Genomic DNA, 12,548 nt, shown 5'->3' with positions numbered 1-12,548 from the left:
TACTGAAATGCAGAATTCGGTCCATTCTGTTGGGTTGTACCCATAGCAAGGTTTTCAGGGGCTGTAGTGTAGCTGACTTGGTAGTGGACTCTACTCTTGTGAATCACTGATGTAGATCAAACTCCTCATTTTACAAATTAGGGAAATGAAGCCCAGAGAGTCAGAGTGACTGGCTCATGGGCACAAAGCCAACTGGTGTCAAACATGGGTATTCATGTTGTCAACAAATAAATTGAACAATAAAATGGAGTAATATTCATCAAGTAGTATAACCTAAGAATGGGTGTGTGAAGTTTGTTTTGCCTACATGCTCTTTTGTAGAGGTGTTTCTGATAGTTAAATGTGAATTAGATGACAATCTGATCAGAGAAGATTCAATCTAGCAACAGATATTGATTTAATGCTTACAACAAGGTGAAATTCTGCTCCCTAGATCTAGAACACTTTCAAAGGCAGGGTAATGGAGCTGCCTAGTAATCTCTTATTTCAGATGAGTGTATGTTGGATTACAGGAATAGGTATCCAAAAATGTGCAAAGGCACAGCAGCCCTTAGGAAGAAACAGAGAACCCCAGTTTTTGTTTGTAAGGTACACATTTTGTTAATGAACCTGATTTTAGGGCAGATACTTGCTATCTCAGGAAATAAGACTCCAACTACAGGATTAACGGGGCTACTAAAGATCTCCAGTCTTCAAACGCATCTTGTGTCTCTAGGGAGTAGATAACTTGTTGTAAATTTTTTTTTAAATGAATTTCTCTTAATAGATCTGAGGACTCAGACAAAATTGAGTGGCTACAGGAGTATACTCATGTAACAACTATTTCTAAGTGTCTCTCATCCCAGGTAGGATCATTCCTGAAGAATAATGATAGATTATAAATTATTTTAACAGCCCTTGCACTGAGCTGCTTAATCCACTAAACTTAAAGTGGGTACTGATGTTCTGTCATGATTATAGAGATAAAGTTGACAAAGGAGAATTTCTTAGGTAGCTGCTGGAGCAGTTAGAGGACAGTGTTTCTCTACTGATCATTTAAACATCTATTTCAACAAACTCTATCTGTATTGTTGTTAAAATACATTAATTCTTTACTCTTTCAATCTAGGCAACAATATTTTCTATAACATATTCAATGAGTCTAAGTATGTCGTTCATTTTTTTTTTTTAAGAAACTGCTTTTGCACATTTTCTTCCCATGTTTGTGTTTACTGAGTTTATTCAGTCTCTTATGGAGAGATAATTCAAAGCTTGTTATTAAGACAATGGCTTTGACTTTAGAATGAGTTTATGTCTTTAAGGATAGTTTTCAGCAAATGAGCCAACCATATGTTAAATCAAATTTAACATCCATTATGAAACACTGAATCATACTTTATATCTCAGTAATGATAACAAATGATCCCTTATCTCATGTTCTTCTCATTTGTACTACTTCTCATCCATCTTGCTAATATAGCAAAGATTTATTAAATGAACAAGTGTCCAACTATAACCGTTAATATTAATAGCGTCTTTTTATATTTTCTCTTGCTGCCTTCCTTTTCCATGCTTGCTTAAGCCCACTTTAATGTGGGTTTTAAAAGTAATAGTTTTTCTTATTCTGAAAAGATAATTAACAGAAAACTAGTAAGTTAGCAACAAAATGATTTCAATAAAACTATGTAATTATAGCAGCCCATTACAAGGCAGAGGATTTGCTATGTGCTCAGTTCTGGGAGCAAAGATCTTTTTTTACTAGAGTAAAATAGTCGATTTTAAAACTCTGGAAACATTTCAGATCCCTTAAGACTTAAAATTGCTTCTTGTGCAGTAAAAGTTTAAATCACTTGAGTAAATCTGTAATCTAATCCTTAAAGTTTAACTAACATTTATTCTTCCTTTCTACGTGCTGTCTGTTGGTATACATTCTAAGCAGGTGCCTCTATCTTTTTGTAAGACTTTACTATGGGTGTCCTTAACTCAACAACTTACAAACCTGTATCTTCTCCTAAGCTCCCATTTCTAGAAGAGGTTCCATGATGTCCCTTCCATCAAGCTCCAAATACGGGCTGGTAACTCTCCTTTATGTCCTAAATTGGATGTTTTCAGGCATGGCTGCTTTTTTCCTATAAAACTCTCTCTTAGATGTTTAAATCTCTCCTATGATCTTGTTAGTTGACTCTTTTTACCTCACCTGTAGATTTCTATCCCAATCTCCTGGTTGAATTCTAAGACTTGTTTTTCTTGAATCCATCCTGCCTTCTTGGCAAAACAAATTTTGCTCACTTTTTGTGATTCCCAGATTTACTTTATGAACTCAGATGTTTCTTGAGGGCAGAGATTCAACACAAACTTGTTCCGTATTCTCCCAAATTCCTGATTTAAATATGATGACACATATAAAATCTTATCTAATGAGGTTGTTGTGAGCAACATTTCTTTGTAAATGGTAAACATCACACTAATATAATGTATTAGTTTTTATTAGGATAATAATAATAAAAGTGATCATTTACTGAGTCCCTTCTACATGTTGGTTGTTTTATGTATATTACCTGTAATCATCGTACCAACCCTGGGAGGGGGGAATTATTCCTGTTTGAAATGAATGTTTCTTTCTAGAATAATTAGCAGTACAATCCAGTTGACAATCATGTACTTCCATATGTCATCTCTTTTATTATCTGTATGTATTAAATCATTTTTTTGCTGCCGTTAAAAAGAAAAAAAAATTCAACTTTTTTGTGTGTATTTCTGTCATTTTCTTTTTTTTCCTCTCAGACCTTATGGTCCTTTAGGTACTCCGTTTTATGTTTTTCATATTACTTAGGAAAACAACTTACACTTAGCAGGCATTATGTGAATAGTAACATAAAATCAAATCTTTTAAAAAATATATTTTTTGGTTGACTGTAGACACTAAAATCTGACTAGACTTTGGAGGAGTACTGGGAAGAAAGAATTGGGGTTTGGGGGGTAAGTCCAATTTAAAGGGCATTTCTCTTGTGAGGCACTTTATAGAATTCGCACCATGAAGTAGAGTTTCAGGAGTGGAGGCATGGAGGTGTGGAACTCACAGACTTGTATGTAAATGCAGGGATGGGCGACTTCACATGGGAGGGGTGGGTTGTAGGGGAAATGCTTTCTTTTATCAGGATGGAAGTAACTCAGGTGAAATGAGGCCATGAAATGAACTCTTTTTGTTCACACTATGTCATGAATCCCTCGGCAGGGAATGGATTAACCTGGGGGGTAAAATGGCAGGCTGAGTCAGGGCTTCATTAATATTTTTATCTTCTTCCCTATGTTACCTTGGTCTCAATTTCCTGATCTGTAAAGCGGGAAAGTTGTGGGATATAAAAAAAATTCATTTCAAGTGCTTAGAATAATGTTGTATAGAGAGCTAGGACTTAAACTGCTATTATTTTTATAAGCATAAAATACATATTAATATATGTTGTTATATATTATAGTTATATTAGTGAGTAATATACTTCACATTATTATATTTTATTTAGTAGCATTAATATATAACAAATGACTAAAATAATAATGTTGTACATAAGGGTTTTGCCTTCTTACAAACATGATTGCTGAGGCTGGTGAACCGCTATGGCTAATTGAAATCATTCACTTTTTAAGAGGTTCAGTGCACTGAAGACATGGTCAAAAAACTAATGCAACCACAAAAAGTTTCAAGATTCTTGAATAACTTTGGCGGTTTCTAGAGGTGAGGTAGAGGAGGAAAGCCTGAAGGATCTCCGAGGATTTTAGGTAGAAAGCCTTTGACTATTGCTGTGTCAAAGAGAAGGCAACTTCATTTAAAATGCATCATTAAACATAATGTAAATCTAAAGGCACAATTTGGGAACTGCTGTTTGAAGATTGAGGTGTTGTAAAGCTTGTTCACTGCTATGTAAACAAATGGTAAGACTCACTAAGTTGAGATATGATAAATGCAAGAATTGATAAGCTGAGACATTTGAGCAACAAATAGTCACCTCTACTCCCTTTCTAGATCTTACAGAAGGGAGAATGAGTACATGTCTTAAAATTAGATCATTAGCAAAGCTTGACGTAATGCCGAAGATGATATTGAGTATTCTGAAATAGGCTATTCAAATACCTCCTTTTAAAAATGCCATTTAGAATGTTTCCCATTTGACCCACAATTAGACCGTACGGTGAAGTTTTATAATTCAGTCCTCGCTGCTGTCATACTCTTAATCAAATAGGAAATTGCTTCCCTTGGGTGTGCCCAAGATTGAGAGATAAGATTGTGCATCATCAGCATAATATTATCTAAAATTATGCCATCCACAGTGGAACCTAATAAAAATCTGCAAGTGCCCCACATGGGACTAAGAATTTCAGTTCAATGAAGTTTTATTTCTTTCTTTAACCTGTTGTCACGCGGCTTCAGAATCAGTTCTGGCTTTAGTAATGATTTTGTGCTAACTACCTATTGTGTTCAGCGCACCATACTGAGCTCTGTGGAGGAAACAAAAATGATCGAGACCCGGTTTCTGTTGTCCAGAAGCTTATCATCTATTTGGATAGACAGATGGGCACACATGTGGCTTTGGGTTATTACGTGCGCTTGGTGGTCCTCCCTGCTATCAGAATGCTGAGGTGGGAGAAATTAATTTTGATGGGAGGAATGAAGAAATTTGATGGACAATGTGACATTCGAGCTAGACCTTGAAAGCTTCAACTTGTAGAAATGTGGCAAAAAGTCTATAAGTTCTAGAAATAATGATTGGACTGATTAACCAGGGAAGAGACAGCTGGCAGCTATGAGACTGGAAGGGAAGGGCAGAGACAGATTTCAGAGGACTCTAAATGCCATTTAGGGGCTTTGGACTTGATTCTGAAAGCACTGGGAAGCCACCAGAGGTTTTAGAAGAGAAAATAACTGGATCACATATTTGTTTCCTGAGGATGTATATGGTGGCTCTGTGGTTGATTGGGTCAGTGCTGCAACAGAGGGAATGGTGGAAGCAGTAAGACTGGGAAGGAGAGAAAAGGCTGGAAGGGAGAAATGGAGCCCCCAGTACTCAATGAGTGGTTAGATGCTGACAGTAGGAGGCAGTTATACACCAATGTTTATTTCCAGGTTTCTAGCCCAGGTTAGTATTGATTTCCTTAAATGAGATATTGATAATAAGCCATACAGAGACAGAAGTCATTAATAGGAAACCTTATTTCAGATAAATGATACATGTGTATAAACCTGTGCGCGCGTGCGCGCGCACACACACACACACACACACACACACACACACACATCATACCTCCTTGATTTTGTGATGTTAGTTGTAAGAAAACCATTGGTTTTATAAAATTTTGGAAAACTAGAATGCCACCATATTAAACACATAAATCAATCATAAGATGCATCTCTACTTATGTTAAAAATGTAAAAACAGGTGTCTTCAAATTTAGGAAACATGGCAGTGACTTCAGTTATTAGTATTTACTAACTTCTAGCTTATTGGACAAGTAAATAATTATAGCAGGTGCATATTTTCTAATATTAGAATTCGATTCTTACCTCTGTATACTAGCAGTCTGTGAACTTGGGAAAGTCACTTCACCTCTGGGGGGTGGTGATCAAAGATTCTGAAGTACATTGAAAAACAAGCACTCTTGAGATTATAATATCTCTACTATGCATTTACCCCTTAGTGTATCCTATCACTCAAATTAAAATGAATGATCATCAAAATGCTACCTATATTTGAATTTTTTAGTTTTTTAAAAGTTTAAATTTTTAAAAAATCAAAATAAATTATCAAACAGCTGCACATCCACAAGTACTATGACGTTTGTTAAAAGATATAAAAGAGTAATATCCTGGGTCTCACCTTTACCTCTTGATTCTGAATGTTGGAGAATAGAGGTCAGAATCCCATCTTTTTAGCAAGCTCCACAAATGATTCTGATGCACACGCAGAGATGCTACCCAAGGTGCCTGGGCAGCCGTCCTTGGATTCTAAGAAATCAGGGTAATGACCTTGAAGTTGGTAGTCTTTCCTCCTGTGTGAACTGCTTTAAAGTTGTATAGAGGCGGCAGGAAACGTTTCTCTGTCCACTAGTGGTCTCTACAGTCCTGCACCTTCTCAGCCACCATTAGCTTCCCTGAAAATAAGACCTAGCTGGGTCATCAGCTCTAATGCGTCTTTTGGAGCATAAATTACTGAGTCAAATAGAATAGAATAGAATAGAATAGAATAGAATAGAATAGAATAGAATAGAATAGAATAGAATAGAATAGAATAGAATAGAATAGAATAGAATAGAATAGAATAGAATGTAATACCGGGTCTTATATTAATTTTTGCTCCAAAAGACACATTAGAGCTGATGGTTCAGCTAGGTTTTATTTTCGGGGAAACACAATATCTACCTTTGTTGCCAACTTTTTAATGGAGTCTGCTTATGTGAATTATCTGAGCATATTTTTGTCTGGACACTCAGCATTGGCAAACTTTGATTCTTCATCATTTGCTCTGTTACAAGTTTAATAATAATAATAAAAAGGTACAACTTAAGACATAATTCCCAAGTTTCCCAATTAACCATAACATGCTCCTGAATTCTTAAGAACATAAAAGTTTTCATTAACTAAGCTATAAAAAGTGTCATTTTTGTTGTTTTTTTAGATAGGAAGTAATGGACTTTGGATATGTCTGGATTTAATGTTGATATAAAAGCACAGAAATGCTAATCACTGAAGCTGCAATAAAATTAAAAAGATACAATAAAACCTTCTTCTTTGCCATACAAAATTATATTCTAAATTTCAAATAGGAAAAGACAATTTGAACTCGAACTTCCATACTCACTTTCTAGAAGTTTACCCCATTGTCTAACCTTTTCTACTATTTACCCAACTTCTTACTCACTAAATACAGACATTTAAAAGGTTGTTGGCCCCTAGGGCTCCCAGGCCTGTAAAGAAATAATCTTTCCCTTCTGGACCTCAAAACTGATTACTAGAAATCTTATCATCATTCATTTAGTCCTATGCATATTAAAATTAAGCAATTAATTATCTTTAGTTCTAATCCACTAAACCTGTGCAAGTAACATCTGGGATTCAGTTCATCTTTTTGCCGGTTTTCCAATTTAAGGATTGGGACATAGTAGATCTCCCTAGAAGACATATTAAACAAAGATTGTTTCCTGTATTTAAATCTTCATTTTATTTAACTTATGGTGCATTTTGTGCAATATTTTCCTAACACATTTCAGTTGTAACATTTTTCGTAGAGGGAGATTGCTAGCAGTAAGTTACCTTTTTGATTTCTGAAAAATAGGTAGCATATCAAAATTACCTATAATAGCAAACAATTTTCAAATATTAAATAGAGAAACAGTCATTTGCCATATGGTGTGATTTTGGTTGTTTTGTCCTCTCTTCTTGGCTAAACTTCCATACCTGCTTGCCTGAAATTATTATACTCTTAAGATTGGGGACCTTTTATTTCACAACTGAAGACTAGGTAGACTGAGTATGTAATTATGAATACCAAGGAAGAGTTAATTCTTGGGCCTTAATTCTTACTGTGTTGTAGTATGAATTGAGTAGCAGTAGTCCTTGATGGGCTCTAAAAAATGCATTGTCTCACTCTTAGATAAACAGTGTCTGAAGGAGGGTGAGGAAGAACGGAACTACATAATTGGTGGAGAAGCAAGAAAAGAGAGGCACTGGAGATGGCCTTCATGTTTTTTTTTTGTGTGTGTTTTTTTTTTAAGATTTTATTGGGGAAGGGGAACAGGACTTTATTGGGGAACAGTGTGTACTTCCAGGACTTTTTTCCAAGTCAAGTTGTTGTCCTTTTAGTCTTAGTTGTGGAGGGTGCAGCTCAGCTCCAGGTCCAGTTGCCATTTTCTAGTTGCAGGGGGCACAGCCCACCATCCCTTGCCAGAGTCCAATCGGCAACCTTGTGTTTGAGAGGACGCATTCCAACCAACTGAGCCATCCGGGAGCTCAGCGGCAGCTCAGTTCAAGGTGCCGTGTTCAATTTTCGTTGCAGTTGAACCGACAACCTTGTGGTTGAGAGCCCACTGGCCCATGTGGGAATTGAACCAGCAGCCTTCGGAGTTAGGAACATGGAGCTCCAACCGCGTAAGCCACTGGGCCGGCCCCCCTTTATGGTTTTTATTGCGGGTTGGCATTCCATCTAAATGGTGCTGCCTACTGTTGAGAAAACATTTCGCATCGTTACACCATATGGGGTTCCAGCATTTTTTATGTACAGCAGGTATGCCACCTTCTCTGGGAAACCTTCCTGGCTTTCAACTATAGTATCAGTTCCCATGCTGTTGTGCTTCTATTTCGAATATTCTTATATTACAAACATATACACCAACATGCACCTCTTTTCCCAGAACATTCCATAATGTCAGGAGTTATTTTTGTGTTTACTGCTGCTTTTTTTCCATCATAGTCCCTCAGCATAATACAATGGTCTTCTGTAAATGTTAACAGACTTAATCTCTAGAGTATTTATGATATTGTTGAATATTTCCTAATTATAGTTTCAATTTATTAAAGAACATTTGAAATATACAGAAAATACAAAAGAAAAAACAAGTTGACATTAATTCTATTTCTCATATATAACTGTTTTTCACAGTCAAGTGAATTTCCTTCTTAGTGCTTTTTTCTATGTATAGCTAAATGCAAATATGTATATGTATACATATGTATCTTTTTTACATTCATAAAATTTACATTAACACACGTACATATATATTTGCACATTTTGTGTTTTGCTTTTTTTACACTTAACTATGTCAACAGTTTTTCACATTAAGTATTCTTTGAAACTCTGATTTCATAATGTCTTTCAATATTAACTATTGCATATCAGAATTTAATTAACTGTTCTTTTGTTTTGTTTTAATAGTTTTGTTGTTATACATGCAACTGACAAATGTCTTACAATTAATTTTTGTTTGGATCTCTGATAATTACATTGGCACAAATTTCTGGAAGGCTCTGAATATTTTGATATATATATGCCATTTTGCCCTTGCAGGTAGTGAGCCTTCTTCCTTATAGCCTCTGCAATTATGAATATTTTTATTGAAAAAAAAGTTTTGCCTTTTTTAAAATAGAAATGCTATTTTTGTTTAAAATTATGGTTAATTGAATATAGTGAAGTTGAATGCTTTTCATATTGTACCTATCCATTTATATTTCTTATTTCGTGAATTATTCATGATTTTAATCTAGTTTTCTAATGAAGCGTTTATATCTTATCGATTTGTAATAGCTCTTTATCTAAAGATATTAGCTGTTAGTCTATAGTACATTTTTCAAATACATTTTCCTTATATTGCTTTTTCACTTTGTTGTGTTTATAATGGTTTTGGGGAACTGAATGAAGGTTTTAATTTTCTGTGGTGACATGTATCATTTTTTTCTTTGTTATTTTATTTTAATGTCTAAACTTAAAATGTGTATTCTCACCCAGAAACATAGTTATATTTTCTTCTAATTATCTGTGGCTCTATTTTCTGCTCTTATTTCATTAGTAAATGTGTGATGTATTTTAGTATTTAACAGGAGGAAGAGAGATAACTTATTTCCCGTAAATAGTTAACCAGTGTTTCTACCACTGCTTGTCACAGTCTTTTTTTCCCTAGGATTTGTACTGCCACCTTAATCAGATGGGGACATTTATATACATAATGGTCTGTTTGGTCTTTCTCTTCCGTCCATTGACCTAAAAGTCTTTAGATCACTATGCTTCTATCAGTTTCCTCTCCTTATTTATCTTAAGGAAGTTTTTCTCTTTAAATAAGTTTAGCCCAAGAGTGCAAGATTTCTTTTTAATTTTATTTATTTATTTGTTTATTAAAGTTTATTGGGGTGACAAGTGTTAGTAAAGTTACAAGATTTCTTATGTTCTCACTCAATTTAGTAGCAGCATTGGTATGTTGTATGCATGTAATCACCTATGTATAAAAAAACAGTGGGGAAAGTTTGTCAGTTAGATAGGAGGGTAATAGACCATTTCAGGACAAGGTAGTGTTTGTTGCTTGCTTGTGTGTCTATGTGCTACTTAAGTGCATCATCTTTGGAGTGGAGATTTCAGATTCTGGTCCAGCCCTGTCCCTAACTCACTATATAAACTTAGTCAAAATAATTTATCTTCCTGTGTTTAAATTTTTAAAATAGGAATATTCATAGTGCTTCCCTTGTATAATTATGAAGATTAAATAAGTAATTTACATAAAATGTGCTTAGCTCATTATATATTCTTTATTTACTTTTTAATTTTTTATTGTGGTAAAATATGCATAACATAAAATTTACCATCTTAACTATTTTTAAGTGTACAGTTCAGTTGTGTTTGGTACAGTTACATTACTGTTCAGTCAATGTCCAGAACTCCTTTTCTTCTTGCAAAACTGAAACTCTATACCCTTTAAAGAATTCTCCTTTCCTCTCTCCCTCACCCCTGGCAACTATCCTTCTACTTTCTGTCTTCATGAATGACTACACCAGGTACCTTATAGAAATAGAATCAGTCTTCTTGTTACTGGCTTATTTGACTTAGTATGATGTCCTCAAGGTTCACATACCATGTGTCAGAATTTCCTCTCTTTACAAGGCTGAAAAACAGTCCATTGTATGTATATACTACATTTTGTTTATACATTTGTCTGTCTACGACCCCTGGGTTGTTTCTACCTTTGGCTATTGTGAATAATGCTGTTATTATTATAAAATATGGGCACAAATCTCTCTTCAAGTCCTCACTTTCAATTATTTTGAGTATATACCCAGAAATGGAATTGCTGGATCATATAATAATTCTATTTTTGAATTTTTGGGGAACCATCATATGTTTTCCATAGCAGTTGTCATAGTGTATTCTTAATCCTCATGTAGATTAGGTTCAAAGCTCCTGATTTAGGCATGGCTAGTAGTAAGATACAGTGACTGACATGTAGCAGGATAAAACTCTGAATCCCAAAAGACTAATCCAGTTAGTAGGCTAGTTGTATGGGTCACACACACAAATTGAACAGCTCTTTTTTCATCTCCTTTTAACTTAACTGCTGAACTGGCCTAACTAGGAAGACTATAAGGGCCGCAGTGATAATCTTTATATAGCCCATTTATTTCTACATTCAACAATGTGTTGTGTACCTAGTGTATATCTCACATTATTATAAGTAATGGGGATACAGAAGTGAAAAAGAGATAAGATCTTTACCTTAATGAAGATTATATTGTGATAGGGAAAAGAGATAATATATAAGCAAATAATTAAATGGGCAAGATAATTTCAGTCCATGATAAGTGACATGAAGATTTGTCAGAGGACACAGCATTCATGGGGCAGAAGGAGAGGCAGCTTTAGACAGAGTGATCAGGAAAGGTCTCTTTCATGAGATGATATGTAAGCAGAAACCCTATAGGGGGCACTGGCTGACTCTCCCCCAGTGTCCCATCTGAGCCAATCAGCCCATAGCATTGCCTGGTCACTGGTATGGGACCATGAGTCGGCGAATGACCTAAGAAAGGGAAGGCCTATGTAGCATGGCTAGGGAAGAAATGGCTTTCTCTCTGCTGTTGGACTGCATGAAAGGCTCAGGCAGCCTTGGTTACTGCTGGTTTCCATCATGCTCCTACATGGGAATTCAGCCCAGGAAGCTGATTTTTGTATATGCTCTGGATGAGTTTACACAGTTTCCGTTTATCCTCATTTAAGTTAGAAAGGTTGGGAAGCTAAAAGCAACATTCCTTAGATTCTTGTGTAGCCAGGTTCTGGGTACAGAAATGTATCCTATAATTAGATGTAGTCATGTGGTATTGGCAGGTGAAACTGAGGTAGAGGCCATCTTGTAGCCCCACTCTTGCTTTTTCTGCTGGCAGGCATGTCTGTGGAAATGTGGGGATTCCCTGCAGTTATGGTTCCATGTCCATTCTCCAGCTTTCTGAGGTTTAACATCAAGGAATAAGTGTTTCACTGTTTGTGATTTACCAAGTATTTTGTTCCATATTGTATGCAATACTACTGAGAGATTGTATTTGGCAGCTCTCTGATCTGGCTTCTTGAGCTCTGAACGGCAGCCACAAATATGCCTTCTTCACTTTTCTACATGTCTAGAAGGAGCTGTATTGGTGGCAGGTTCTCAATTTCATTATGACTCTGAGGTGGCCCCAGAGACAGTGCCTCCTTGTAACTTCCCTGTGGTCAGTGAGACACTGTTTTGGGAAGTTTTGCTGGAGACCCAGCCTACTCCTGTTCCTTTAGCCCTTCCGGTGATGATTAAAGCACCAACTTCTCCATGTGAAATCCCTCCTGCTTGAAATATCTAAAGTGAGTTCTGGTTCTTGTACTTGAACCCAACTGGTACACTGATGCCTCTGTGAGCCAAGAGAAAGAACCAACCCCATACTAGATGACTTCATCGAGCCACTTATATTATTATGTGAGACAATAATTTCCCGTATTGTTCAAGCCAGTTTGGGTTGGGATTTTCTGTTTCTTGCAACTGAAAGTGACTTTAAGAGATGCAGACATAAACATGAGAAG

General features: G+C 35.8%; 1 protein-coding gene across 7 annotated transcripts in view; it reads left to right on the top strand.

The window, feature by feature from the left end:
- The window catches only part of FHIT (fragile histidine triad diadenosine triphosphatase), a 1,364,996-nt gene that overhangs the window by 1,005,874 nt on the left and 346,574 nt on the right, over positions 1–12,548 (top strand). The gene's annotated exons all lie outside the window — the stretch shown is intronic.

The sequence above is a fragment of the Rhinolophus sinicus genome, chromosome 5, assembly GCF_057876585.1.
Source record: "Rhinolophus sinicus isolate RSI-liver-muscle chromosome 5, RSI-T2T, whole genome shotgun sequence".
In the NCBI taxonomy this organism is placed as follows: domain Eukaryota; kingdom Metazoa; phylum Chordata; class Mammalia; order Chiroptera; family Rhinolophidae; genus Rhinolophus; species Rhinolophus sinicus.
This window is presented reverse-complemented; position numbering and strand designations above follow the sequence as displayed.